Raw genomic sequence first — 27,809 nt, forward strand, 5'->3', positions numbered from 1 at the left:
AATATATGGAATGGCCTCTACTGGATTGAAGATGAAGTAGTACTTTTAAACAATTATCATTTTTATCTTTGTTTAGAAACTCAAAGGAAAAACCCTAATTAGAGGTGATTATTGATATAAAAAAATCAATAAATATAGTACCAACTTTTATCCTGATTTTTAAAAGCCATTTGGAGAGATAAATGGTTATGTATAAGAATTTAGAGGATGAAAATGAAATTTAAAAAAAATTTTTGATTTTATGTAATTGCCATTTCTACATTTCTTCTTCTTCTCCTTCCCCTTCTTCTCTTCCTTCTCCTTCTCCTTCTCTGCTTTCTGCTCTTCATTTTCTTCTTTCTTCTACCATTTCTGTCTTCTTCCAGCTGTATATAGTCTTAATTTTATTTTATTTTTAAAACAAATATTCATCCTTTCTCCTTAGGAAAAAAAATTCACAATTAATTTAATGCTTCCAGAGAGCTAATATCAAAGTCATGGATCTGTTGGATGGGCAGGCTAATCCTGGGTGGATGGAGAGGATTAACTTTTTCCTGGGCAAAAAAAAAAAAAAAAAAAAAGAATAGCTGATTATTCATTAATTAAATCATATATATCTAGGCTGTCTTACATCTTTTGGGAGACACAGAAAAATATTAAAACATGATCTTAGCCTATGAGGAATTTATAATCTAACTGGGAAATATGAACTAATTAGTTAGCAATATATGATAGCAGGTGGATATAATTAATGTGTTAAACTTTAACTGTATTGATATTAAAATGATGACATCAATTATGACTTTCACTTAAGTGAAAGTTCCCTGTGTTATCCAAGTATTGACTTTAATGTGCCTAATCAGGCTGAATTGATCACCAAACTGAAGTTGATGTCTAAGAGTAGAGTCATACTGCCTGTGTGAACTGAGGGGTCCCCCTAATGGTTAAACAGTTCCCCAGAGCTCAAGTGGGGTTTCTTTTCTTTTTTTAAATGCATATTTATTTTTATTTTTGAGAGAGAGAGCACATGTAGGGGAGGGGCAGAGAGAGAAGGAGACACAGAATCCGAAGCAGGCCCCAGGCACTGAGCTGTCAGCACAGAGCTGGATGTGGGGCTCAAACTTCCAAACTTGAACTCAGTGAGATCATGACCTGAGCTGAAATCAGATGCTTGGCTGACTGACCCACCCAAGCGTCCCTCAAGTGGGACTTCTTAATAGACATAGGAACTTCTCCGGTACTTTGTCTGATCTTCCTGGTCCCATCTCTTCTATGAAACTAGAACAATGACTTTTTGAAGTTTTATAACTAGCAAGTCCTGTGTCCTTCATCTTCCCTTCTGGGCTTCTGTCTATAAATACTTGGAGTGTTGACTTAGGAGCAAATATGGGCAACCATTATTTTCTGTACCCTCGCAGTTCTTTTTTTGGTTCCAAAGACTGGCTGTGAGTTTTTTAAGTTGCTCACAGTACTTTTTGTTATGTGTTCACACTCTCAGCTTTCTGACTTTGGGGAGATCTCTTTCCTTCCCTCTTGCCTCAGCACCAGCCTTCAGTAGCAATTGTTTATATCCATTGAGAGCCTGAAAAGCCTTGGAAGGATTTTTCTTGGCTTGTCCCAGTCTTTAGTGCACTGCTTCTTTCAGGGAAGGCCATCTGTGCTTCAAGGAGGGTCTCTTAGTTCTCTTATCCCCATATTTAAGCCCATATACCTTGAAGGTTTGTAGGCAAATGGTTGGTGGAGCAGACTTGCTCCTAGGTCAGGGCTCCTAGGGATTCTAATTCATTATGCCAACCCTTATGTAGTCATTAATAGATAATTAAGGATTTAAATAGTTTTTTTCTTATGCTAACATATGGTAGATTCCTGCTCTTTCTTCACCATTCTGTCAGGGAAGAAAGCAGAATTTGGTTTACTTCTCTTCTAAGAAAGACTCGCCGCTTTTTGGATTATGCTCCTTTAGGTTTCTTTCCATCATCAACTCTCTGATTGTTTTTGACCGTGGTTTTTGTTGCTTGTGAAATGTTTTCTCATTAGAGGGTGTGTGCCAGTCTCCTGTGACTTTCTGGGCGATTTCTTACAGCACAGGTCCCAATTCAATTTCATGGTCCTTACAGAAAAATTTAATAAATGCTTTTACTTGAGTGGAGTGAAGGTAAAGGATGTTTTATACAAATCTTTGAAAGATGAAGGTTAATTTTACAGAAGTTCTTTATGGCCACAGAACATATTTTTGAAAACCTCATAGCTTGGTGCAGAATTAAGAATATATTTTTTAAACATTTGAAAAACATTTTTTTTTGGTTTTGTTTTTAGAGAAAGACAGAGAGAGGGCAAGCGGGAGGGGGCAGAGGGAGAGAGAGAGAATCTTGAGCAGGCTCCACGTTCAGCATGGAGCCCAATGAGGGTCTCAATCCCACCATCTAGGCCAAAATCAAGAGTGGGTTGCTCAACCAACCACCCAGGCACCCCTAAAATTTTTTTTATAGAGAGAAAAAGATGATAGAACAGATTATGAGAACTTACAAGACCATCAATGACATCCTTTTTTGAAATAAATATTTATACTTTATCTCATTAAATAAAAAAATACATTCAATTATGTATATATACTCATACTTAAGTATATATAGGTGCATATATTATATATAGAATGTGCATATTATATATATAATTCTTATATATATATAATTCTTATATATATATAATTCTTATATATATATAATTCTATATATTAAATTCTTTTAAAAGGTATATTTATACTTCATCTCCAGTAAGATATATTCATTATTAAAAAGTCAAAAGACAGGGGTGTCTGCATGGCTCATTCAGTTAAGCTTGGGACTTTCAATCTCAACTCAGGTTTTGATCTCAAGGTCTTGATCTTAGGGTCATGAGTTCAAGCCCCTCAATGGTCTCTGCTTTGGGCATGAAGCCTACTTAAAAAAAAATTCAAAAGATAAAAATAGAAAGTGAGTATTTCCTTAATGTTACCTTTAAAGATCATCACTGTGACTTTCTTGGTATGTATATTTCTATATTTTTAAATTGTCCATATACAGAACTATCTAGATTTTTAAAAACAAAATAGAGATCATGTTAAGAATTGTATGACATGGTCTATTTTAATTGTTATATATGGAAAGATAATACTCTATTATGCACTTTCCTAACCAATTATTTTCACAAAAAGCATGCCTAAGTACATGTGTTAAGCAAAATTAAAAATAAAACTTGAATATGTAAATGATTTTAAAAATAATTGTGTTTTGCCCTAAATAATTTTCATATATCAGTGAGGAAGGCAGATTTGTAAGACAGCTTGTCGTGTTAATTAAATTCAGACAAGTTAGGATGTTTGTATTAAACTGAAAGAAAAGCAAAACAGTCTGATATTACAAGAACTGTAAGTTACAAAATTGATTGTTTGCAGTCAATATAAAAGAATGAAACTTTGAAGAGAAACAAGGACTTACGTAATGCTTTGATCTTCATGGATATCTGAAAGATTAAAGAGTGTGAACATTGACAAAACAAATTTAAGAGTACAGACTATTGGTACCTGAAAATTATCTGTCAATATATATATGCATACTTATAAACATGAGCTGTACAAACAACTTAGTATTGGATTATTATTATTTTTTTTTTTTTTTGAGAGAGAGAGCGAGAGAGACAGCAGACACCTGGGTGAGTGAGGGAGCGTCAGGCAGAGGGAGAGAGAGAATTCCAAGTAGGCTCCATGCATAGCACGGAGCTCAACATGGAGCTCAGTCTCACGACCCTGGGATCCCGACCTGAGCCCAAATCAAGAGTTGGATGCTTAATGGACTGAGCCAACCAGGCGTCCCAGTTTTGGATATTTATTAAACAATGCACCACACATGGTGAATGTGACAGCGTCACTCCAAGATTCTTGCAGTAAAGTGCTATATCTAGTTTTACCTTCCAGCATTGGTGAATATGGAATATACTCATGAGTCACTTACTCCTTTAGTGAGACGGAGACCAAATGAATCTTGGTTATTCTAGTGGTGGGTGTCAAAGATTGGGCAGGTAGGTGAAGGGCGGGAGGGTGGACAGAGAGAGATTACATAATATTTCCAAACCAATTAACTCATTTCCAGAGTTTGGCATTGTAAGCAGAAATAACATTTCTGGGGGTGCCTGGGTGGCTCAGTATGTTAAGTGGCTGACTTCGGCTCAGGTCACGATCTCGCGGTCCGTGAGTTCGAGCCCCGCCTCGGACTCTGTGCTGACAGCTGGGAGCCCCGAGCCTGTTTCAGATTCTGTGTCTCCCTCTCTCTGACCCTCCCCCGTTCATGCTCTCTCTGTCTCAAAAATAAATAAACATTTAAAAAAAATTAAGAAAAAAAGAAATAATATTTCTGGAGGCTACCGTTTCTCTACTGATTAGAAATAATTTGTTTTTTATTCAATTCACATGAAGAATGCATAATAAATGACATTTTCTAGCTATTTAAAAACCAATAATCTTCAAAATTAAACGATTGTTATATGACTAGCAGAAAACAATTGAGTTAATAGCAATTTAACCAAAAGCAGTTTGACTCAAGTCTAACTGAAAAATTAAGTTAGACATGATGATCAAAAAAATTGTGTTGTGGTATTGATAACTTTGGTGAGCAATGGGTAGACTTGCAACATTTTGAGTACTTTTCCTACATTTTATTCATCTTGTAAATTTTTAAATTTTATTTAATATTTGTTTTATAATGATAGTTAATATTTTGATTATCATTTTTATATTATTATACTCTCTGAAATACCAAAAGTTGAAAAAAATTGAAATATGCCAAACTGGTAGGTAAATTCTTAACAATCTATTAATAATTTATCACCTATATTTAAAAAAAATTAAAAATTATCAATAGTGTTTATGCAAAAAATGTCACAAAACTTTCTATAATGAACTAAAATTAAAAATATTTGAAACATAAATGTTTGGGAATAACTTTTTCACCAAACTATTCTTATAGCTAAGTGTCAAATTAATCAACTTGCTGTTAGTACATTTTTATTCTAATAAATTTCTATCAGACATTTTAAAAAAATCAAATAATATCATTGCATTCTTAAAGGGAATTAGTCTTTTTTGGGGGGAATTAGTCATTTTTATGTAAAGAGATAAAGTAGATATTTTATGATCAGTTATATATGTACTTATGATTCTTAATTAATTGTGAATATGTTAAAGTATTATATATAAGTCATTTGTTAAAGACTTAGTATGAAGATTATAATTTCCCTAAAAATATTAATTCATATTTTTAAAAGTAACTTATCATCAAGTGATTAATATTTCACAAATTTCCAACATTAAACTGTATTACCTCATGACTTCTTAATTGAATGCATTGATTTGGTATCAAATATAAACTAACATTAATGATGTAAATAATTTTTAAAACTTTTTATTTAGAAAAAATTTGAACATATTTTAAAATTGAAATAACGCAATGAATCCCTACCTACCCACTACCCAGCTCAAATAATTACCAACAATTTCCCATTCTTATTTTGTCTATTCCCCCTCCAACCTATGTGATTTTTCTGTAGGTTATTACAAAGCAAATAGCAGATATCATATCATTTCACCTATAAGTATTCCAATATGAATCTCTGGTAGATAACAACTTTTAAAAAGCATTACTTAGTAATATTTCATTGCAAATAATGTTACAAATAATGAAAAATAACATTACAAATAATCATATCATCTACTAATCTGTGTTCTATTTTCTTGTCTAAAAAAATGTCATTTTAGTTATTTGAATTAGGATCCAATCAAAAGCCATGCTTTGTTTTTGGTCAATATGCCTCTAAACACCCTTTTATAATGGTATATATTTATTGAGATATTGGTTCATTTGTCCTGAAGCATTTCTCACATTCTTGATGTGGCTGATTATATTTACTTATTCTTCTTTTCCCCGTATCTCTTGTAAATCAACAATGTATAGCTTTGATTAGATTGAAGTCAACTTTTGGGGAAAAAATACTTCATAAATGTTGCTATAGGTATAGCATCTTCTGTCACATCAGGAGCATTAATAGTAGGTATCCCATTTGTAGTGATATTAAGATTGATCAGTGGGCTAATGTACTGCTAGCCTGATAAAGTTTCCCCATCAAACTTTGACTCAATGATTTTAACCATCAGTTATAGTGGTGGGCGGCCTAGATCTATTATTTCATTACAGGCTGCCATTGGTGATTTGCTAAATTTATAATTCCTTCCGTATTTATAAGAATTCTTTGATAAAGAAAATTCTCACACTAATCAACCATTTGGTTACTATTGTAGGTTGATTTTCTTGGGAGGGAAACACTAAGCTGGAGATTAATATGCAGGGCATTTATTAGGCATTGCTTTTGGAATCAGTATCTTTGGAAGGGAATTTAAAATTTCCAGGTACAACAAGCTAGATACCCCATCATATGTGTGAGAATCACATTCTCTCCCATATAGAAAACTGACATTGGTGGTGCAGATTTGTGTTGTCTATGATTTTAATCTTTGGAAGTTTGGCTACTTTTATGGACCTTATTTTTGGCTTCTTTTGCTTCTGTCTTCCCACTGTAGAAGATGAGACATGTCTCTATCTATCTATCTATGTGTCATCTATCTATCTATCATCTATTTTCTATCCATCTATTTATCTATCATCTATCTATATCTATCATCTATTGTCTATCTATCCATAATCAATCATCTATCTATCTATCTATCTATCTATCTATCTATCATCTATCTATCTATCTATTCTATATCAGTCATCTATCATCTATCACCAGGGAGGCCTATAGCTGTTACAGCTAGCTTTTAACTGCAGATTAATCATTCTCAGTTTTTATTTTTTTTTCAGCATGTCACTTGAGCTCACCCACTTCTTTTCCTTATCATTACTATTTCTCCCATGTTTCTCAAATGTCTGACACATTGCATGACCAAATGTATTTTCTTTCATCAGTACACCAAACCAGTGAAAATATCATCAATTCCACTGCTACCTTGTGCCATAATCTGTGTTCCACCTGCCTTCAGTAAACAAGTTCCTGTGCCAAATGGAAAACAAATGATTCAGGTCTACAATCCTCTGTTAGTATTTGCTTCCTTACACCACACATGGCAATAACTGCTTGCAGCGGGTTGGGACTTTTGGGAAGCAAACTATGTGATGGATAATAACATCCAGGGCATTTATTTAGTGAGTCCTCTTTGGAGAATAAAGAGCAGGAGTGAAGTCTCAACAATGTCTCCAACTGGTGTTATGGAGAGATTTAGAGCTTTGATGGCCTTTTGAGTTGTCCCAAGTTGAAGCCACAGATTTTATACAATAGTTGCCCTGGAAAAGTGTATAGCATGAAATATACACAGAAAAAACAGAATAGATCATGCATAATCCCTTCCCTTTTTTAAAATCAATTTTTTGGGGAAACTTTTAGTAACTATTGAAGGTGACCAATGAATGTTTACAAAATTTTCTTTTGGTATAATTACTGACTCATGATTTTATAAATATATAAGATCAATTTCAGGCCTTTCCAGTCATTTCTATTGATGCTCAAACTGTTTCTTAAATTGGAAAGAGCCTCTTTAGTAGCTTTCTCTGCCTCTTTGTTATGACCTCTATAAGCTTTGACTGCTATCTTGTTTTTCAGCACAAGATGTTGCAGATTTATCTGACAGATTTTCCACTCAGACCTGGAATCAGTCAGTTTCCCAAGGAGGAAAATATAGTTCAGAGACCAGAATCAGGGACCCAGAGGTGGTCATTGCTACTGGTGTGTCTCAGCTTCTGGAACTTTTCAGTGGACGGGTATTTATATAATACGCGTTTTTAAAAAGATAAATAAATGTAGGTGTCTTAGCCAGCTCAGGCTACAGCCATAGACTTGATGGCTTAAGCAACAACATTTATTCCTTACTGTTCTGGAGACTGGGAAGTACAAGATTAAGGTGCCAGTAGATTTAATGTTTGGTGAGAACCTGCTTCCTGGCTTGTAGACAGCCATCATCTCACTGTGTCCTCACATGGAAGAGAAAGAGATCATTTCTCTCCTGTCTCTTCTTATGAGGGCTCCACTCTTATAACCTAACCACCTTTCAAAGTTTCCACCTCCAATTACCATCACATTGGAGATTAGGACTTCAACATAGGAATTTGGGGGGGAAACATTTAGTCCATAACAATGAGAATATAAATTTTTTTTAGAAAAAGAAAAAAATCATGAATCCATAATGATACTTATATTTCAAATATGTGATTACTATGTATTAATTTACTTGGTGTTATACTTCTCATATTTTCTTATATTGAAAGTGTTGGTGACATGATATGTACATCATTTCTTATTTGATTATCCTATACCATAAATATACAATAGTTTCAAAATAATAATACCAATGTTATCATTAACAATAAAGCTACTGACTGCAGCTTATGATTTATTTGTGGTAAATTTTATCCGTAGGATATATCTCACTAGTGATGGACACGAAAAATATTTCAGTTTAAAGTCACTTGAAATAATTCTTCTCTGTGTATTTATGTCAAAAGTTAGTTATGCAATTAGATTCTTTTTTTCCTTCTATTTACTACTTTTAAGAAATTCTTAGCTTTTTTATTTCTGAAATAATTATATTTTTTATTACAAAAGACATTTACAGGGTTCCCATGTAAATATATATATATAAACATCCAGTTTCTGTCCCTGTCTCTTTCCCCATAGTACCATTTAAAAATAGCTTATGGTTTATCTGCCCATCATGTCAAAACATTAGTCAATTTGTATTTGTATTCCTTATCTGAAAGCATTTCTTTAAAATTGAAAATTAGAAGGATTTTCAAACATAGTCATATAGTTAGTAGCATGGCCTGGTCCTGTAGTTAAACCGTATCAGATAGAAGCTTGCTTCATCTTGTACTAGTGTAGAGAATAGAACTTCTTTAAAAAAATTTTTTTTTAATGTTTATTTTTGACAGAGAGAGAAAGAGACAGAGCATGAGCGGGAGAGGGGCAGAAAGAGAGGGAGACACAGAATCTGAAGCAGGCTTCAGGCTCTGAGCTGTCAGCACAGACCCCGACGCCGGGCTCGAGCTCACAGACTGTGAGATCATGACTTGAGCTGAAGTCAGACGCTCAACTAACTGAGCCACCCAGGTGCCCTGAGAATAGAACTTCTAATCTGAGAAAGCAAGGGTTATAAATCCAAAAGGAAACATATGTGGGATATAATAAAAATAGAATATCAATTCATATTCATATAGTGCTTTTCAGTTTATATGGCAATTTTACTGTTAATTAATTAATTAAAGTATAATTAACATAAGGTGTTATATTCTATTGGAATATAATGATTCAACAATTCTATACAACAGTTCTATACTGTGAATTTATTAATTCGATTTTCACAATAAACTTATGTTTTTCTGTCTATTTTACAAACTGGAAACTGAGGCATGGGGACAAAATTCCTTTGCCCCAGGATTTGTTGCGTTTACACAGCTAATTACTGACAGAGGTAAGAGGAGAATTCAGGTTGTCTGCCTCCAGCTCTGCATTATAATGACACGGACTCTCAAATTACTTGCAAACACATATGGAACTCTTGTGTTTTAACCCATGTCTTCTGTAGTCATCATACATTACTCCAAATAAGTTTTAGGAGTAGGAAATCCTCTATTCCCATTTTATAGATTCACAATACAAAATAACATTAAGTAAAGTCTCTGAAAATTTCTGTATTTTAAAAATCTGTTTAGTGTTGTATTTCTTAATGTTTCCTGATTTTACAAGACCGCAGAACATCCTCCCACCCACAATAAGCCTGAAAATGTGTCGAAGCCATAAGACTTGTTACTGTTAAAAGTGTGGGTTAATCCACTTACTGGCAGGTTCAATCAGCAATTGTTTTCTTGATATAAACCATGCTCCAGAATTATACTTGGTTTTGATAAACATTTATGGCTTCTCAGAGCCAAAGTTTGAAGATCATTTGTATTATAATTTGATTCAGTCAATCTTTTAGCAACTTGACAATCAGGTGACAATGACAAAAAATAAACATTGGGAATATTTTTCTCATAAAAAAATTCACCTATATTTAGTTAATACACTAACGAGAATTTTCAGCAGCTAGCAGTGTTTCTGTGTGTTCCTAGCAACAAGAAACCATGACAGAGCAAGGCCTGAAACCAGAGCCTTCTGCATTTTCTCATCTGTGATGACGTACATTGATGCTGGATGTTCATGAGCCTGAAGATATAAACAAGTATTTACCATTGGAAAATATGCTCTACACTAAAACAGAGACAAAAAATAAAGGCAAACAGAATATAATATGCGGAGCTGTAAAGCCTTGAGTTTTCTGTAAATTTATGTACAAAGTAATAAAAAATAAATACTACGATTACTTGAGATAGCTTATATGGTATTCTTATTGTCTCCATTTTTTGTTATTTTTATTATGATTATTTCAAGTCAACTGACTTATTTTTTTTTAAATAGGAAATACTATTTTGAAGAAAGAGGAGACTCTTTTTAAACTGGATTTTTTTCTCTAGTAAATTTCTGAAAATTTTCATTGAGAGTTTAAACTTTTGAAAGAGCATAGTTACATATAGAGGTAGAGATAATCTCTGGGGATTTATAAGACCTTCAGGGTGTGTGGGGGGGAGAGTAAATTGAAAATACTGTTTTCTTGGGTGAGTTCTTTATAACAGTGGAGCAATTAATTGTAAGATGGATTTTTCCAAAGGTAATTTTAATTCATTCATTCCCCAAGGACCACACAATTATGGTTTATTAATTGCTCTGGATCCTGATAGGCTCTGTGGGAGATAAAATCCAAATGTGGAGAATTCAAGGTCCATGCTTGCTATTGGCAATGGAATGGTGATCTAGCAGGATTACAAGATATATGATTGTGATAAGATAGTATTAATATAAGGGGAGCTACAAAGTAATTCTTTATGATGAAGCACTGAGTGGATTTCAGAAAACTATAGGAATTTTGAATACATATGTGTGTGTGTGTGTGTGTGTGTGTGTGTGTGTGTCTGTGTGTATATATATATGAAGGCTGGAGAATTATAGAAAAGTTTTGTGGTAAGTGATGCTATTATGAAAACCTCAGGTAGTTGGAAAAGAACAGAGAGAGCTTCCTGTAAAGGAAGACTGACGGTGTTAGCAGAGATCAGGAGAAAATACCCATCAAGTTGGTTCAGGAGATGAGTAATAACAGAGTTTGACTATAGGGCACAAAAGTGTGAGGAGAAAAACTGACATCAATTGTTGATGCATAAGAAGGACACAATTTCATCTGTAGAGCACTAATGTTCAGAATATTTAAACTTAATCTAGCCATTTGAAAATCTAGATTGCAGAACATTCTGGAAAACAATTGGTCTGGACCTTAAAAAATGTCAATATCATGAACAACAAAAATGACTGGGAACAGCTTCAGATTAAAGAGACATGACAATTAACTGCAAGGTGTGATCCTTGATTGTGAAAATTTTCAAAGTAAAAAAGAGAAGTAAAATAAAATTTCTGTTAACATTTGGATGTTCACAATTTTTTGTTTTACAACTTCTTTTATTTACTGGATACTCATTGAACAACTGTTGTAAATGACCTCATGGTTATATCATTCTGAGTTTGTCGTGATCATTTTTGTGGAAATATTTGCTTTATAATCATCATTAAGAAATTTATTATCATAGTGTGATCTCATTGTAGAAATTAACTACTATGGGGGGGGGGCACCTGGGTGGCTTAGTTGGTTCAGCATCTGACTTTGATTCAGGTCATGATCTCACAGTTAATGAGTTCGAGCCCCACAGTGGGCTCGCTACTCTCAGCGCAGAGCCCACTTTGGATCCTCTGTTCCCTTCTCTTTGCCTCTCCCCTGCTTGAGCTCTCTCAAAAATAAATAAACATTTAAAAAATTGGAAGAAGAAGAAAATAACTACTATGGATAACTGTGTGCCAATTTTTTTCCTTGAGTAATAGTCTCATGCAACATAAGTAGTCTTTTAAAATGGTTCTAACGTTTACTACCATTATAAAATATTTTCTTGTAAATATTTCACTTTTATTTTTTAAGTGTTCACAAAATAGTGTAGATTAATCTGTTATGAAATACATAATTCAATACATATTTGTTATACACATTTTCTTCGATTTACCATGAGGTTGAATCTTAATAAAACCATTGTAAGTTGAAAATGCGTGGGGTGCCTGGGTGGCTCAGTTGGTTAAGTGTCCAACTTCAGCTCAGGTCATGATCTCACAGTTTGTGGTTTCAAGCCCCACATAAGACTCTGCATTGACAGCTCAGAGCCTGGAGCCTGCTTCACATTCTGTCTGTCTGTCTGTCTGTTTCTCTCTCTGTCTCTCCCCACTTGTGCTCTCTCTCTCTCTCAAAACAAAAAAAGTTTAAGAAATATATATATTAAGAAAAGAAAATGCATTTCATACACCTAACCTACCAAACATCATAGCTTAGCCTATCCTATCTTAAACATGCTCAGACACTCTCATTAGTCTACAGTTGGGCAAAACCATCTAACACAAAGCCTATTTTGTAACAAAGTGTTGACTATCTCGTGTAATTTATTGACTCATGTATTGAAAATGAAAAAAAAAACACAGAATGTTTGTAAGGGTACAGAATGGTTGTAAATGTATTGGTTGTTGACCTTCGTGATTGTGTAGCTGACTAGTAGTTCGGACTCTTTGCTGGGAGAGAGTACTCTGAGAGAGTATCTACCAAACATCATGAACCTGGAAAAATATCAGAATTTGAAATTTGAAGTATGGTTTCTACTGAGTGCATATCATTGTAAAATTGAAAACCATGGTAAGTCAGGACTATCTGTGTATGTATTATATGCCTACAACTTGACCAGGTGCAGTTCTTTCCCTCAAGGAATATATGACTGGCTGGTTTACTCCAGCAAATGTTGGGCAATGATGGGATGATGATTTTCATCTGCCCTAGGAATGATGACAAACGTGGTGTGAATTTATAACAAGTTGAGATTGGAGAAAGAAACTTGGATAAATTGCATTGAGGTCAAAGATTTGAGTTGTTCCCAAGGAATTATGGCTTCTAGAAACTGCCAGCTATGGATAATTCTCCTTATTTAGAGTTGTAGTAAGGGCCTTCCCTTTAATCATTCTGTCAAAAGTGTTGGCCATTGCAGCTCTTTGGTAACCTGCTCTCTGCTGGCATCTGGAAGGAGTCACTTCTTATAGGCTTTCCATCTACTAAGATGATTAATACCAGATCAAAATGCTAGTAGTTGTTTTTCTTAACGGCGTTTGTGGGCGTGCACTGACTCATTCACCCTCTCATATCCTGTCTGCACCGTGATCTTGAGCATGAATTTTCAACAGGACTAGTCAGGTCAGTGCCAAACTATAACCATGAAACAAAACCAAATTAAATGTTTCACAAGCTAAAAACTTGGCTGTGGAAATGCCACACTCTAAATAATATATCCACCATTTTGTAAGAAAGTTAGTAGTTTACTTCATCTGGTTCTACTTTCCGTGGTGGGGAAGTTAACATTAACAGAAAATTCATCTCACTATTTGACTGGGTTGAAATAATGCAGCCACAACATTGAAGCAAAATTGGCATTATTGTAAATTGAAATCATGGTTCCCATTACAGTATAAATCTGATAACCAAAGAGGAATTGATTGGAAGGTAGATATGGAATTTATTTCTTTAAAACACTCAGAATCCTGATCTTCCCTAAGGTGTGACACAGAGAAATTCAAAACAAAAACCCTAAAACAAGACCCATAATTGTGAGGAAAGTTTTCATTGACATGATGGAATTTCAGAAGCGAACAGATGATCAAGTGTTCTGTTCACTGCAGAGCATGGGGTTGACCCCAGACATGGCCATACTATGGAGTATTCCAAAGCTAGAATTGTAGCAAGTGAATCCAGTGTGTTTTGAGATGGCATGTCACACACTAAAGAGGAGAGTACACATGGAGGATTAGGAAAGACAAGATCTATGGGCTTATAAGAATTATTTTAATCTACACAATATTATAAAAAATTATTAAAGAATTTAATTTCAGAAAGATGCTGGGGAGATAAGTTTAAATAATTAAAATTGATTATTTCCAACTCACTTTCCATACTTATTGGAAATTTATATTGAAAGTCTTATATGCATATATTTAAAAAGAAAATATAAAAATCAGCGATGCCTTCATTTCAATGTTAGATATTAGAAAAAACCTAGAAAATTAAATCTAAAGAATATAAAAGGAAGAAAATGATAGAATAGCAGAAAAATGATGAATAGAAGAACACACAAGGGATTAATAAAGTCTAAGTAGCTATGTTAGAAAGATCAATAAAATTGTTAAATCTTTAGCAGATGTTATATGTAATGGTGAAATATTAAAAACTTCTCCATTCACATCAGGAACAAGGCTAGCATGATGTTGTCACTACTTTATTTTCTAGTATAATGAAGACTCCAAGCAATGTAGTAAGACAAAGAAAAAAAAATTAATGTTAGCAAAGTAAGACATGAAATTGATATTATTTGCAGAAGACAAAATTATATGTATAGAAAATTCAAGAGATTTTACACATAATTAGTAACAACTAAGAAAAGAACTTAGCAAGTTTGCTGACTCCATCCAGGGTATAGAAATCATTGCATTTATATATATCAGTAACACAGAAAAAATTTAAGAAAAAGATACTATTTAAAGGAATACAAAAAATCCAAATACCTAACTCTAAATATGTGCAAGAAGTCTATGTAGAAAATTTGTAAAATATCTTTTAGTGGAATTAAATGAAACCAATCAGTACTGAATTCATGGATTCTAAGATTCAGTTTTGTAAAATTGGCAATTTTAAGGAAGTTTGTTAATGCTTTTCAGTCTAAATCCTAGCAGATTTTTGTTGTTTCAGGGGTTTGGTTTGTTAGCTTGTGTGCATGTGTGTAGGTATAAATTAAAAAGCAGGTTTTATTTCAAGGTTGGGAGTCAACTTTTTTCATAAGTCTCATATATTTTTTCTAATACTTGAAAAATTTATAAACCTCAAGCACTGTGTCTATAGCACCTAATGAGTAAAAAGTCCCCTTTTATGATCCCAGGCTCATGGTATTCTCACTAGGATACTACTGTGTACTTCTGCCTCTGTTGTAGAGACTCATGGACTGTTTAATTCTCTTCTAAATTAAAAAAAAATTATGCGTGTGTTGTTGAGTTGTTTGCTTTAAAATGCATATAGGTAGAGGGTGGAGAATTGTGCCTATTAATTTTAGGAAACTATGAAGTTAAAATAAGCACATGATATCTTATCTGACATTTGTGTGCTTATATGTTAAGCATATTTATTCTACTCTCTTCATTGGTTGCTGCAACAGAAGAAACATATTAAAAAAATATGGCTTCTACTCATGGGCATTCAAAAAGCAAACCAAGAATATACTGCTTTTCCTGGTACTGATTTTCCACTGTACTTGTCTACCCTCTAGTGGTTGAACAGCAAAGTCCAAAATAAGATTCCACAGTCAAGAGTCAGATGATTCATTTTTGAGAAACTATTATTATTATTTTTAAGTTTAGCCTAGTTCTCTGTGTAACATGTTATTAAATTTAGAAATCTACTACATGTCAATGGCATAGACATTAACATACACCTGTTCAATGCTGTTACAGGTGGTATTGTAAAGTAGGTAAGATATTTTAGCTTACTCCTAAGCTAAAAGACTAATATCAAAATGATGCAAAAACTGATAAAAAGTAACAAAAAATAACAATGGCATTAAACACAAATAACAACACAGATAAAATTTATTGAGCACTTACTCATTGTGGTATGCACTTTCCACACATCATCTCATTTTATCTACATAGTAGTTCCAGAAGCAGGTTATCATTTTACAGGTAGGGAAACTCAGGCTTAATGTATTTAAGCAACATGATTAAGGTCAAATATAAATACTGATAATGTCTAATATTTTAAAAGCAATTTTTAAGTATCAGAAACATTGTTAAGCAGTTTTTATGTCTGTGTTAGGGTTTAGAGTAGGAAATAGAAACCACTCTGGAAAGTTAAAGTGGAAGTAGGTTAAGACGGGTAATGAGGTCCCTACAATCAGAGGGAGGACAGGAGGAGTAGGTTTTTGGGTGGAACGTCTGGGATGACTGTTGAAACAATACAAAACCAATTCACTAGGAAGTTCCACCTCTGAGGCTGTCACTGTTGTAATGCTTCAAATCTCACAACACTGAAAAATCTGGAAAACGGACTCATTTCCTGCAGCATAAAAGCTTCCTATTTCTAATGCCTTTCTGTCAGCAGAGATCCCCAGCTTCTTGCTGACATCCAACTTCTGTCTCTGATTGGTAGAATACAATTCACATCCAGAATCCTCGCTGCCAAGGAGTCGAGGAAATGTAGTGTTAAGCTTCCCATATGGAAGCTTCCCATATGGAAGGAAATAGAGGCACTAGCAAGTGAAATAATATTCTGGAAAGTCAGAATAGAAAATGATATCACTTTTATTCCAAAGCACAGCACATCCCACTATCTTGATATGATCGTACTATGTCATCATTAACTCTATGTTGGAATAACAGGGAACCTACACACACACACACACACACACACACACACACACACACACTTTTCCTCACACTTTTTATCAGGATGAGAATCAGATTCGAAGAGAAGTGATTTAGTGCCTTTAGTGTCTCCTGAGTTGAGTGGGTTTCCTGGGCTTGGGATAAAAAGATGCAAAATCAAAATACAACTCTCCTGCTCATATTCTTTCAGGAAAAAGAACTATGTTCGTTAATACTTACAAATTTTCTAGGCGAAGGGAGCTAATGGCATTGTTGGCACTAGAAGGTGACTGTGGTTGGCATATTTGGAGGAATTGAGGGGTATTATCTACTTAAGCAGAAGAATGTTATGGGGTGGAGACAGGAGATAGCAAAGTAATAGATGCTGTTCTTGTCTCTCACCAAGTCACCTCTCCACTCCATGTCCTCACCAGACAAGGTTCTCCAGCTTCTGAGGTGGATATGGATCCACATCAGGCCAGTCTGATTTCTCTTGTTGGGAATGAGAACCTTGACAATAGACATATAGGGACAGAAGACAGTTATAACTGAAAAAAATTGGTGGCAATGTTTGACGCAGTCTTTTGATGACTACACCTCAAAGAAATGCCCATGATTCCTATGGAGATTGCCGATTTGTATATCTTCTGAGGTAGTTTTTCTGATATATATGTGTGTGTATATATATATATATATATATATATATATATACACACACACACACAAGCCAGAAGATGCTGGCTTGTATTTGCAAGGCAGTTTGAAATATTGGGCTTGTTCTCATCCAAGAGTGTATTAGAAGCACTCAAAAGGCTTTATAAAAACTCATAACCTAAGGCTATACCCCTGGCAGTTGTGATTTAATGCACCTGAATGGATAGAGTGGGGCTCAGAAAGGCATATTTTGAAAATTCTCTGGAGTGATTCTAAACCTCACCCTAGTTGTGAATTAGCCTAGAGTGGATTGTGCTGTGATCTCTTTATGAGAGAGCTGACAGAAGACAGCGTTGTAATAGCAAATTGAATAAGATAATGTCATGAGTTAGTAATGTCAGTTTCCTGGATTAGAAATAGCTTATTTAAATTTTAGGAGTTGGAGAGTTAAAAATGTCAGAATCAAGAATGTTATATTCTTAAGGAAATTAATTCTAGTCCTTTTGAAGGGCACCTGGCATTTAAAAAAGGGGTGTCTACAAAACAGCGAAAGTGCCTCCAAGTGGCCAAAGTCTATATTACATTTTATTGAAAATAAGATACACACTTAAAAACTGAGCAGAGAGGAAAGAGTTTTTTGGAGTCTAGGATTTTAATTGAAGATGTTAGGAACTGCAGTTTGAAAAGGAGATATGTATACAATGAAATGCGTCTTTTAACTGAAATTGCCTGCAAAAATTGGTGATGAATTATTTTCATACTCAAACCTCAGGTGTGCTAGGGACATACATCACCTTCTAAGGTCCATGTTCCACCTTTAATTAGGTTTTCTTCTTGGAATCTGGAATGACCTCCTTAGACTTACTTGACATTGAAATTCACAAGAATTATGCCTTTTGGGGACACTGAAAAATAATTACACATTTTATGAGTCTTTATTTGTTAATAATGAAAACTATTTATTGCTTTAGCCAATAAATATTAATTCAGCAGCTATTTTGTGCCATAATTGCTTTGGGCATTGGGATCATTGGGATCACAAGATTCAACTAAATGAAAAAGATCTCTGCCCTCAGAGATGTATGTGGTGTATATGTGAAGAGAAGACAAACGATACCAGGGCACCTGGGTGGCTCCGTTGGTTAAGTCTCCAACTCTTGATTTGGCTCTGGTCATGATTTCACAGTTGTGAGACTGAGTTCCACGTCAGAGTTCCACGTCAGGCTCCTGCTGACAGCATGGAGCCTGCTTAGAATTCTCTCTCTCTTCCTCTCTCTCTGCCCTTCCCCCATCCGCAGTCTCTCTCTCAAAATGTAAATAAATAAATACAGGTTATTTGAAGTTCTCAGAAAGAAACTTGGACATGTGATAGAATCTGGTGGGAGTACTGGCAACTTTTGATGGGATTGGCAGTGACAGACTGTTAGAGTTGTTGTTTGAGTCAAGATATGAATAAAGAAAAGTGACTTCTATGGAAAATAGGGAAAGAGCAGGAGGGAAAGAACTGAGCATGTTTACAGCCGACACACATGAAATATGGGGCAAATGGGTCAATATGAGGCAGACATGAACCAGATCTTGTTCACCGGACTTTATTCCAAGTTCACTGGGAAACAATTGAAGGATTTTGAACAGTGGGGTGTGAAATAAGTCAACTGGATTTGCATTAAAAAAATAACTCTTGTGCTGTGGGGAGTATTGCTTAAAGAGGGGCAGCAAGTGAAACGAAGAGATCAGCTAGGAAGCTATTGCAGTAGACCAGGCAGGAGAAGATGCTGGCTTGAACTAAGATGGGGTGAAGTGGACACATGCAAGATAAATATCTGAGGGGCAAATTTGACAGATCTTGTTAATGACCTAGGTGTGAAGGATAAAGGAAGGACAGAATGAAGATTGCTCTGTAATATTTGTCTTGAGTAACCGTGTGGAGGGACTTGCCCTTTATTGTGATACATAATACAGAAGCAGAACCTGGGATAGGGTAGCAAAGAAAATTTTCTGTCTTGGACTTGTTACCTTTTAGATGCATGTGGTGTATATGCTGAAGTGTCAGTAGGCAGCTACCTACAAAAGTTAGCACTCAGAACAGCATTGAGAACTGGGGCTATCCATTTGGCAATACTAATCTAAGCATATGTGTTATTTAAAGCCATGGAAGTGAATGAAATCTTCCAGTAAGAAGTTAGAAAATCAAAAGTAACCTGAATTGAACCTGGAGAATTATAACTTTTTAGGTCAGGTGGATGAAGTGAAGTCATCAATGGTGACTAAGATGAGTTATGGTGAAAAGCAGAAGAGTATGATGTTGCAGAAATAAAGGATAGTGTTCAGGAATGAGTGAGTGGCCAATTACACAGAAGTTGTGTGTCAACTAAGACAAGAGTTGAGAAATGTCTACAGAATTTGGCTACATGGAATTGTGAGACCTTTATAAGAACGATGTCAATAGAAAAAAAAGAACGATGTCAATGAGTGATGTGGAGGAAAGCCAGATTAGAATAGATTCAAGAGTGAAGATGTAATATAGAAAGAGATATCAAGCAGAAACCTTCAAGAATTTTCCTGTAATAGGGAGCAAAGAAATAGGTGGCAACTTAAGATTTTTCAAGTAGTTTTTTTTCCCAAATGGTAGTTACAAAAGTATGTTTTTGCAGTTAATGGGTCAGCACCCCAACACAGAAAAACATCCACGGAAAGTAGACGACGTAGAAATGAAGTCCTTAAGAAAGTAAAAGGGGATATCAACCAAAGTCACATGGAAGGAGGGACCAGTCCTTTTATGTAAGAGAGGCAGGAGAGACAGAGACCGTGGCTTTAGACATGTATCGTATTTACCTTTAACAAATTCTGCTCGACCATCTTTAAAAGTCTGGTACTTCTGAGCTATGAGATCACATTCTTTGCCAAAAATTTTTTACACTTTCCAAAATTTGGGAAGTATTTGGCTAAATGAACTTTCTGTACTGTGGGACTTTTCAGACTCTTTGATCTGCTCATCTGTATTGTAAAGAGTTTATAGATTGCAACAAATCCCAAACTGATTTGACATATAAGTCCTTTCTCATGAACCACCCTTTATGTCCAGGAAGAAGTTTTCTAAGGAACATACTTCAGGGGATTCTGAATAATCAAAAGGACTAGAGTTTTGTTTTTTTTTTTTTACTAAAACTGATTTTTAAAAAGGTCTTTTTTTCTTTATATTCTTTTTCATAAAACCCATTTTTCTAGCACTCAAATAAAAGGAAGAAGGAGATTATATGGTAAATATGTGGACACATGTTATTTTTAGCTATTCCTTGACTTTTTCTTAATAAACAAAACCCTAGCAATGTAAGCATGACTTTTTACCTGATATAGTTTAATTAATATCTATTGCTTTTTGTTACTGTTTTGTATTTGTTTGCAACACGTTGCCCTTATTATTTGTTCTTATTTTTGTCTTCAACTCTTTTTCTGCCTTTTGTGGTCTTAACTGAGCATTCTATGAAAGTCCATTTTCTCTCCTTTTTAGCCTATCAGTTATACCTCTTTAAAAAATTTTTAATCGTTGCCCTAGAGTTCTCAATATACATTTGTAATGAATCCTAGCCTACTTTTAAGTAACACTAGATCACTTCATAGCTAATGTGAATACCATATAATAAAACAATTCCTGATTTTTCCCTCCTGTCCCTTGCATCATTGCTGCTATTCACTTCTCTTACACATAAACATCTTAAATGTGTATGTACATAAGATATATACATAAGCACGTGTCCTTGATACATTGTTGCTATTATTTTGAACAAACTGTTACCTTTTAGATTAATTAAGAATAACATGGGGTGCCTGGGTGTCTCAGTCGGTTAAGCGTCTGACTTCGGCTCAGGTCATGATCTCGAGGTCTGTGAGTTCAAGCCCTGCATCGGGCTCTGTGCTGACAGCTCAGAGCCTGGAGCATGTTTCAGATTCTGTGTCTCCCTCTCTCTCTGACCCTCCCCCATTCATGCTCTGTCTCTCTCTGTCTCAAAAATAAATAAATGTTAAAAAAAATTAAAAAAAAAAGAATAACAGAAATAATTTTTTTAAGTAGGCTTCACACCCAGTGCAGAGCCCAATGCAGGTCTTGAATTCACAATCCCAGATCAAGACCTAAGCTGAGATCAACAGTTGGACACTTAATGAACTGGGTCACCCAGACTCCCAAGAGAAATAATTTTTGTGTTTGCCTTCACTTATTCCTTCTTCAATGCTCTTCCTTTCTTTATGTAGATGAGTTTCTGACCCATATTATTTTCCTACTCTCCAAAGAATTTTTTTTTTTTTTTGGCATTTCTTGCAAGGCAGATCTGCTGGCAACAAATTCCCTCAATTTTTGTTTATTTGAGAAAGTCTCTATCCTTCATTCTTGAAGAATAATTTTGCAGGGTATAGAATTCTAGGTTGGTGGCTTTTTTCTCTCAACATTTTATTTCACTCCACTTTCTTCTTGCATGTTGGATGTAATTCTTGTCTTTTTTCTTCTATATTCTCTGATTTCTTTCAAAATTTTTTCCTTATCTTTGAGTTTTTGTAGTTTAAAATGATATGCCTAGGTGTAGGGTTTTTTTTTAAGTTTATTTATTTATTTTGAGAGAAAGAGTGCACACACATATGCATGTGCATGTATGAGTCAGGAAGGGGCAGAGAGAGAGAGGGAGAGAGAATCCCAAGCAGGCTATGCACTAACAGTGCAGAACCCAACATTGGGCTTGATCTCACAAACAGTGAGATCATGACCTGAGCCTAAATCAAGAGTCAGAAACTCCACAGACTGAGCCACCCAGACACCTCTAGGTGTAGGTTTTTATCCTACTTGTGTTCTCTGAGCTTTCTCAGTTTGTGGGTAGGTGTCTGACTTTAATTTGGGGAATTGTCAGTCATTATTGTTTGAGTTTTTTTCCTGTTTATTTCTGTCTTTCTTCTCCTTTTGATGTTCCCATTATATGTATATTAAACCTTTTGTAGCTGTCCCACGGCCTTGGATATTCTGTTCTGTTTTCTTCAGAAAACCTTCTTTTTGCTTTTCAGTTTTGAAGGTTTGTACTGAGATATCCTCAAGCTCAGAGATTTGTCTTCATCTCTGTCCAGTCAACTTATAAGTCCATTGAAGGCATTCTTCATTTCTATTACAGTGTTTTTAATCTCTAGCATTTCTTTTTGATTATTTTGTAGGATTTCCATCTTGCTTCTTACATTGCCCATCTCTTCTTACATGATGTCTATTTTATTCATAAGGTCATTATGAACAGTATTCAAAGGTCATTAGAGACCTTTGCATATTAATCCTAATTGTTTTAAATTCCCAGTCTGATAATTTCAACACCCTGCCATGTCTGGCTCTGATGTTTGCTCCGTCTCTTCAAATTGTGCTTTTTTGCCTTTTGGTATGCTTTGTAATTTTTTTCTTGACAACTGGTCATGGTGTGCTGGGTATAAGGAACTGTTGTAAACAGGATCCTAGGAATGTAGTGTTGAGGTGTGAGAGGAGAGGAATATTTCTCTAGTCCTGTGACTACACCTCAGTTTTTATTGAGACTGTGCCTCTAGACTGTGAACTTCACAAGAATTTCTGTTTTTTTTCCTTCCTCTCTTAGGTGGGACAGGATGGCTAGAGTGGGCTGGAGTTGGGTATTTCCCTCTCCTAGACCAGTTAGACTCTGATAATGTCCCATTAGGTTAGGCACTGGTTAACTAGTTTCCCCTGAGTGCAGCCTTGTTAAGGAGAACAGAATGCAAGATGGTTCCCTATCCCTGCCCTCTGCTGGAAACCCAAGGGGATTTTTTCTGATATTTACTACGGGAACCTGGTTGAGCTCCTGGAGATAAATGTCACAAAATTGTGGGGCTCCCTATGACTGTGTCTACCTGGCGTTTTTAACTCTCACAATTGTTCCTACTGAGTCTCCAGCAATTTGTTAATTAATGTGCAGGGATCCTGCCCCTGCACTTGTTCCCATAGGTGTTTCAGCTCTTGGGCTTCTGCCTCAGTTCCCTTTATTTGACTTTTGTCTCTTCAGTCTTGGGTGCAGTGATTTGCCCTGTGTCCTCATCTCTCATAGATCCAAGAACAGTTGTTAATTTTTCACTCTGTTCATAGTTTCACTTGTTGTTAGGATGGCATGGAAACTTCCAAGTTCCTTACATGTGGAACTAAAAACCAGAGTCTCACCCTTTCTTTTTCTTATATATGATACAAAACTGTGAATGAAAATCCCTTTGTTTACAAGAGAAATAAAAATGCATCACAATCAAATGTCACCTATGCTTTGAATATAGTAAGATTTAGGAACTCTCAAACTGCCTAATATACTGTAGCATCTTCCTGATAGAAGGATTTCACAAATACTTTACTGAATGAGTAAATAAATGCATGAGGTTCCATTAACTGTGACCATGTATTATTAAATATAAAGAAATCCAGTTCACTTGCAGTATTTAGAATAGTTTGAATTATCTACCTGTTCAATCTACTACTATATTGGAATGGTAGCAATGGTTTTACTGTTAGAATAGATTCTGGAATGGGGTGGTGGGAAGGAAATTGCATTTTCCCTTCCTTAGATGAATTAAAAACCTTACTTTTTAAAATTAATATCCTAATTAATTAAATAGTAGATATTTAACTACTCAAGGTCTCATTTTTAAATCCATGGTGGAAACTGGCAGAACAATCTGTACATAGTAAGGACTCAGCAAATATTTGTTTAATTTAATTAGATTTTTCAAAAGGACCTGCCTTGATTAAACTTAGTACAAAAACTACATATATTTGTTTCATTTCAGGAAACCCAGGAAGGCCCAATTGCTGCAAATCATTTTCATATGGAGACCAATAATATCTGAGATTCTGCTTCAGAACATTGCTTATTTACTCATCAAATGTGGATGAAATATTTATTATGTGCAAGCCACTCTGCTAGGTGTGGTGAATGCAAAGAACAATAGTCTAGAGTCTGGTGCAGAGAGCCAAGACTGTAAATAATAATCACCTATCTTGTCGTCTATATTTAGTTTTTGACAAGTGATTTTTATCTGTATTTTGTTAGTGTGTTCCTCTCCACATTTTCCTCCTTCTCTTAGTTCTTTTTTTTTCCACCCTTATTGTTCTTAGTATTGTTTATTCTGGAAAGACAAACAGTTCTGAAGAGTTGGAAGAGGCATCAGAGAGGAGGGTGGGCTTGCAGTTTATTGAAATTTGAACAGCCTTTTCCAAATGTTTTCTCAGTCTCCTGTGTTCTAAGGTAGTAAGAAGGTCCCCTGGGGCTCTGGGAAATCTAGTATATTTCTGTTTTAGTATGGTATGGTGTGTGTGTGTGTGTGTGTGTGTGTATGTGTGTGCATAGATGCATGTGCGTGCATCTGTGTGTTTGTCTACACGGGCCCACATAGAAGATCTTTTTTTTCCTTTCCAGCTGTCCAAGATCAGAAGCTTTAGGGCTGTGTATTACCCATATTTTATTCTCTATGCTGTTACTCCTAATGCAAAGACAGCTTTTCTATATATTTCCTCTTTCAGTTCCATCTTCCTGGACACTTGTTCGAAACAAAGCTCCTACTGACCATCCCCCACTGGAACCTTGCTGTTTTAACAAGGAGGCCATTTTCTGCCCCCAGAGGATGAACTCAAGGCTGAGTACGCTGCCTGGATTTTGGAGAGATATTGTCCAAACTTTCAATGCTTTGGTCTAATTTTTGTTTATATTTTAAATTAAGTTTACTTATGTATTTTGAGAGAAAGAGTGAGACAGCAAGCTCACAGTGGGGGGAGGGGCAGAGGGAGAAAAAGAGAGAATGTCAAGCGGGCTCTGTGCTGGAACCCACAAACCGGGAGTTCATGACCTGAGCCAAAACCAAGAGTGAGTCATTTAACTGAGCCACGCAGGTGCCCTCCTTGGACTAATTTTCATTGCAGTTTGGAGCTTTTCTTTATTTATTTTCATCCAGGGGTATGGACTTTCATTACTGTTTATGGAAAATGAAGTGGTCTTTTGGCTGTTTTCTTTGTTATTTTTGGATAGTTTCTAAGAAGGAGAGGGGCAAAGAACCTTTTGCTCTGCCTTCTCTTCCTAAAATTCTCTTAGAAGGCTTAAAATATAGTTGTGATAAGGGGCACCTGGCTGGCTCATTTGGTAGAACATGTGACTCTTGGTCTTGGGCTTGTGAGTTCGAACCCCATGTTAGGTGTAGAGATGACTTAAAATGAACAAATAAAAACTTAAACAAAGTAGTTGTGATGAGACTGAGGGAGAAAAAACTGGAATTGCTCTAAAAATTGTTAGTGATAGAATATTAGAGTTTAAGATTTAAGAGGTGAAGTTTTAGATGGTGACAAATTCAAATATACTTATTGTATCAGAGGTAGAGTGGAGATGAAAAACAATGGAGATGAAAAGACAAGGAAATTGTCAAGCTGGGGCATTGATTTCATCTTCCATATGAGAGTTGAAGAATAATTCCAGTAATTGGGGTTCAAGAGGCTGTGCATTATATAATGAAGTTCTTAGAGAATGTGTGTGACTTGAAAGCTATGGGACAGGAAATGAGTAAAAGGGCAAATATTTTATGCTGTGTTTAAGAGAGAAGCTACATCCTATGACAGTTTGAGAGAAAAATCACATAACAGATGTAGTAAGCAAGGACGGGCTTAGGGTGGCAATGTCTGCATGCATTAGCAAGAGCCGGCTGGAAGCTGGGAGGATGACAGATTGCTGGAGGTGCATCTCTGTTGAAAGAAACGGCTTCTGCTTTTCCATCAGTCACAGGAGCGTCAGCAGTGTCTGGGCTTCTGCCTTTCCGGGCATTTTTCTTGATACAAAGAAACTGCTAAAATCTGTTGGGGGGAATTTCTGATTTCATTAAATCTTCACAGTTATATTTTTGCCGCTTCCTAAGTAATGACGGAGTAAGAAAAAAATATGATTAGAAACTAATTGTGGCCGCTGCTTCTTTCTAATGGAATTGCTGAGGTTATCTCTGGGGTAGATAGTTCTTTTGCTGATGAAAAGACACTAAGATAGACTCTTACCGCATTTTTACTTAGAAATGTGATGCTATGCATGTGGTTTGGATTCAGTAGGCGAGGGAAAGACAGACATGAACTGTTGACGATATAAATGAGAGGAATTTTGACCTACTGGGAGTGAACCAGAAGAGGTCATTTAAGAGACAAGTCGAACTAAAAGGGATGAAAACCTCAAAAAGTGATGGGAAGCAGGGGATTTATGGTTAGTTATGGACAATGATGAATATTTCTGCAGCAGAGTAGTGATAACAAATGTCTAGAAATGGCGGTGTCTTCCACTGTATGTAGTGTTTCATTTCCATTCCATACATCCCCATCCATTACTGCCAAGTTTCTATGGAAAGTTTTTTGTGTAGCACAGCCCTGTGTTATTTATAATTTGAAGATTACAGGCTAGTACTGGGTTTGGTCAGGACTGGATAAGGTTCTGTGTGGCAGAAAACTTGAAAGAAGATAGCTGAAATATGATGGGAAATTTGTTTACTTCACACATAAAGAATTCTAGAGGAAGGCGGTCTAAGCAGGTATGTGGACTCCATGGTCATCAGGGACCTGTGCTCCTACATGTCCATCCTGCTACCCTGAGGGTATAGCCCTTATCCTTGCACTTGGATGCAGTTGCTACAGCAGCACATCGAATCTGCATTATTACTGCATTCCAGAGGCAGTATGGAGAAAGGGAGGAAGAAGAGCATATTTCCTTCTTCCTTAAAGATTTCTGGAAGTTCCACATAACACCTTTATTTACACAGAAATTTCTATAGATTTTACTTACCAGTACTTAGAGACAAGGAAGGCTGGGAAACCAAAACTTTCAGCAGTTTTTCTAGGTAAAAATGAATATTCTTTTATTTTGAGAGACAAGATGAGAATGTGTGGTTGGAAGGCAAGGAGGTGTTTCTGCTACAGAAAGATGAAATCCAGCAGGAAGGGGCAAGTGGGTCATCTGGGAACCATTGCTGGATGACTCAGTCCACAGTGGAGAACCAAACCATAAAGTGGACTGGCTCAGAAAAGAAACAGAACAATAAAACATGTTTATTGCAGCATTATTTACAACAGCCAATATATAGAAACAACCCAAGTGTTCATTGATAGGTGAATGGAGAAAGAAGATGTGATACACACACACACACACACACACACACACACTAGAATATTACCCAGTCATTAAAAAAAATGAGATCTTGCCATTTGCAATAGCATAGATGGACCTAGATATTATAATAAATGAAGTTAAGTCAGACAGAGAAAGACAAATACCATGATTTCACTTAAATGTGAAATCTAAAAAAAACAAAGCAAATAAACAAACAAAAAGCAGAAACAAACCATAAATACAGAGAACAAACTGATGGTTGCCAGAAGAGAGGGGAGTGGGGAGATGAGTAAAATGGGTGCAGGGGAGTGGGAGAGATAAACTTCCAGTTATGGAATGAATATGTCACAGGGACAAAAAGCTCAATGTAGGGAATCTAGTTAA

The 27,809-nt window shown here is 35.5% G+C and overlaps 3 long non-coding RNA genes across 4 annotated transcripts in view; 2 read left to right on the plus strand and 1 right to left on the minus strand.

Annotated features, from left to right (window-relative positions):
• Positions 1–27,809, plus strand: part of LOC131496343 (uncharacterized) — a 368,341-nt gene that overhangs the window by 241,911 nt on the left and 98,621 nt on the right. The window lies entirely within an intron of this gene.
• The window catches only part of LOC131496344 (uncharacterized), a 92,108-nt gene continuing 66,148 nt past the window's right edge, over positions 1,850–27,809 (minus strand). For both annotated transcript variants that reach the window (XR_009254446.1, XR_009254447.1), the window contains one exon: positions 1,850–2,089. This is a non-coding gene — a long non-coding RNA (uncharacterized LOC131496344). The remainder of the gene's footprint in view (positions 2,090–27,809) is intronic.
• Positions 5,894–10,399, plus strand: LOC131496342 (uncharacterized). The gene is made up of 4 exons (XR_009254444.1): positions 5,894–7,102; positions 7,666–7,823; positions 9,466–9,529; positions 10,170–10,399. It is a non-coding gene; the product is annotated as an uncharacterized LOC131496342 (long non-coding RNA).

Source organism: Neofelis nebulosa, chromosome 15, assembly GCF_028018385.1.
Source record: "Neofelis nebulosa isolate mNeoNeb1 chromosome 15, mNeoNeb1.pri, whole genome shotgun sequence".
Classification (NCBI taxonomy): Eukaryota; Metazoa; Chordata; class Mammalia; order Carnivora; family Felidae; genus Neofelis; species Neofelis nebulosa.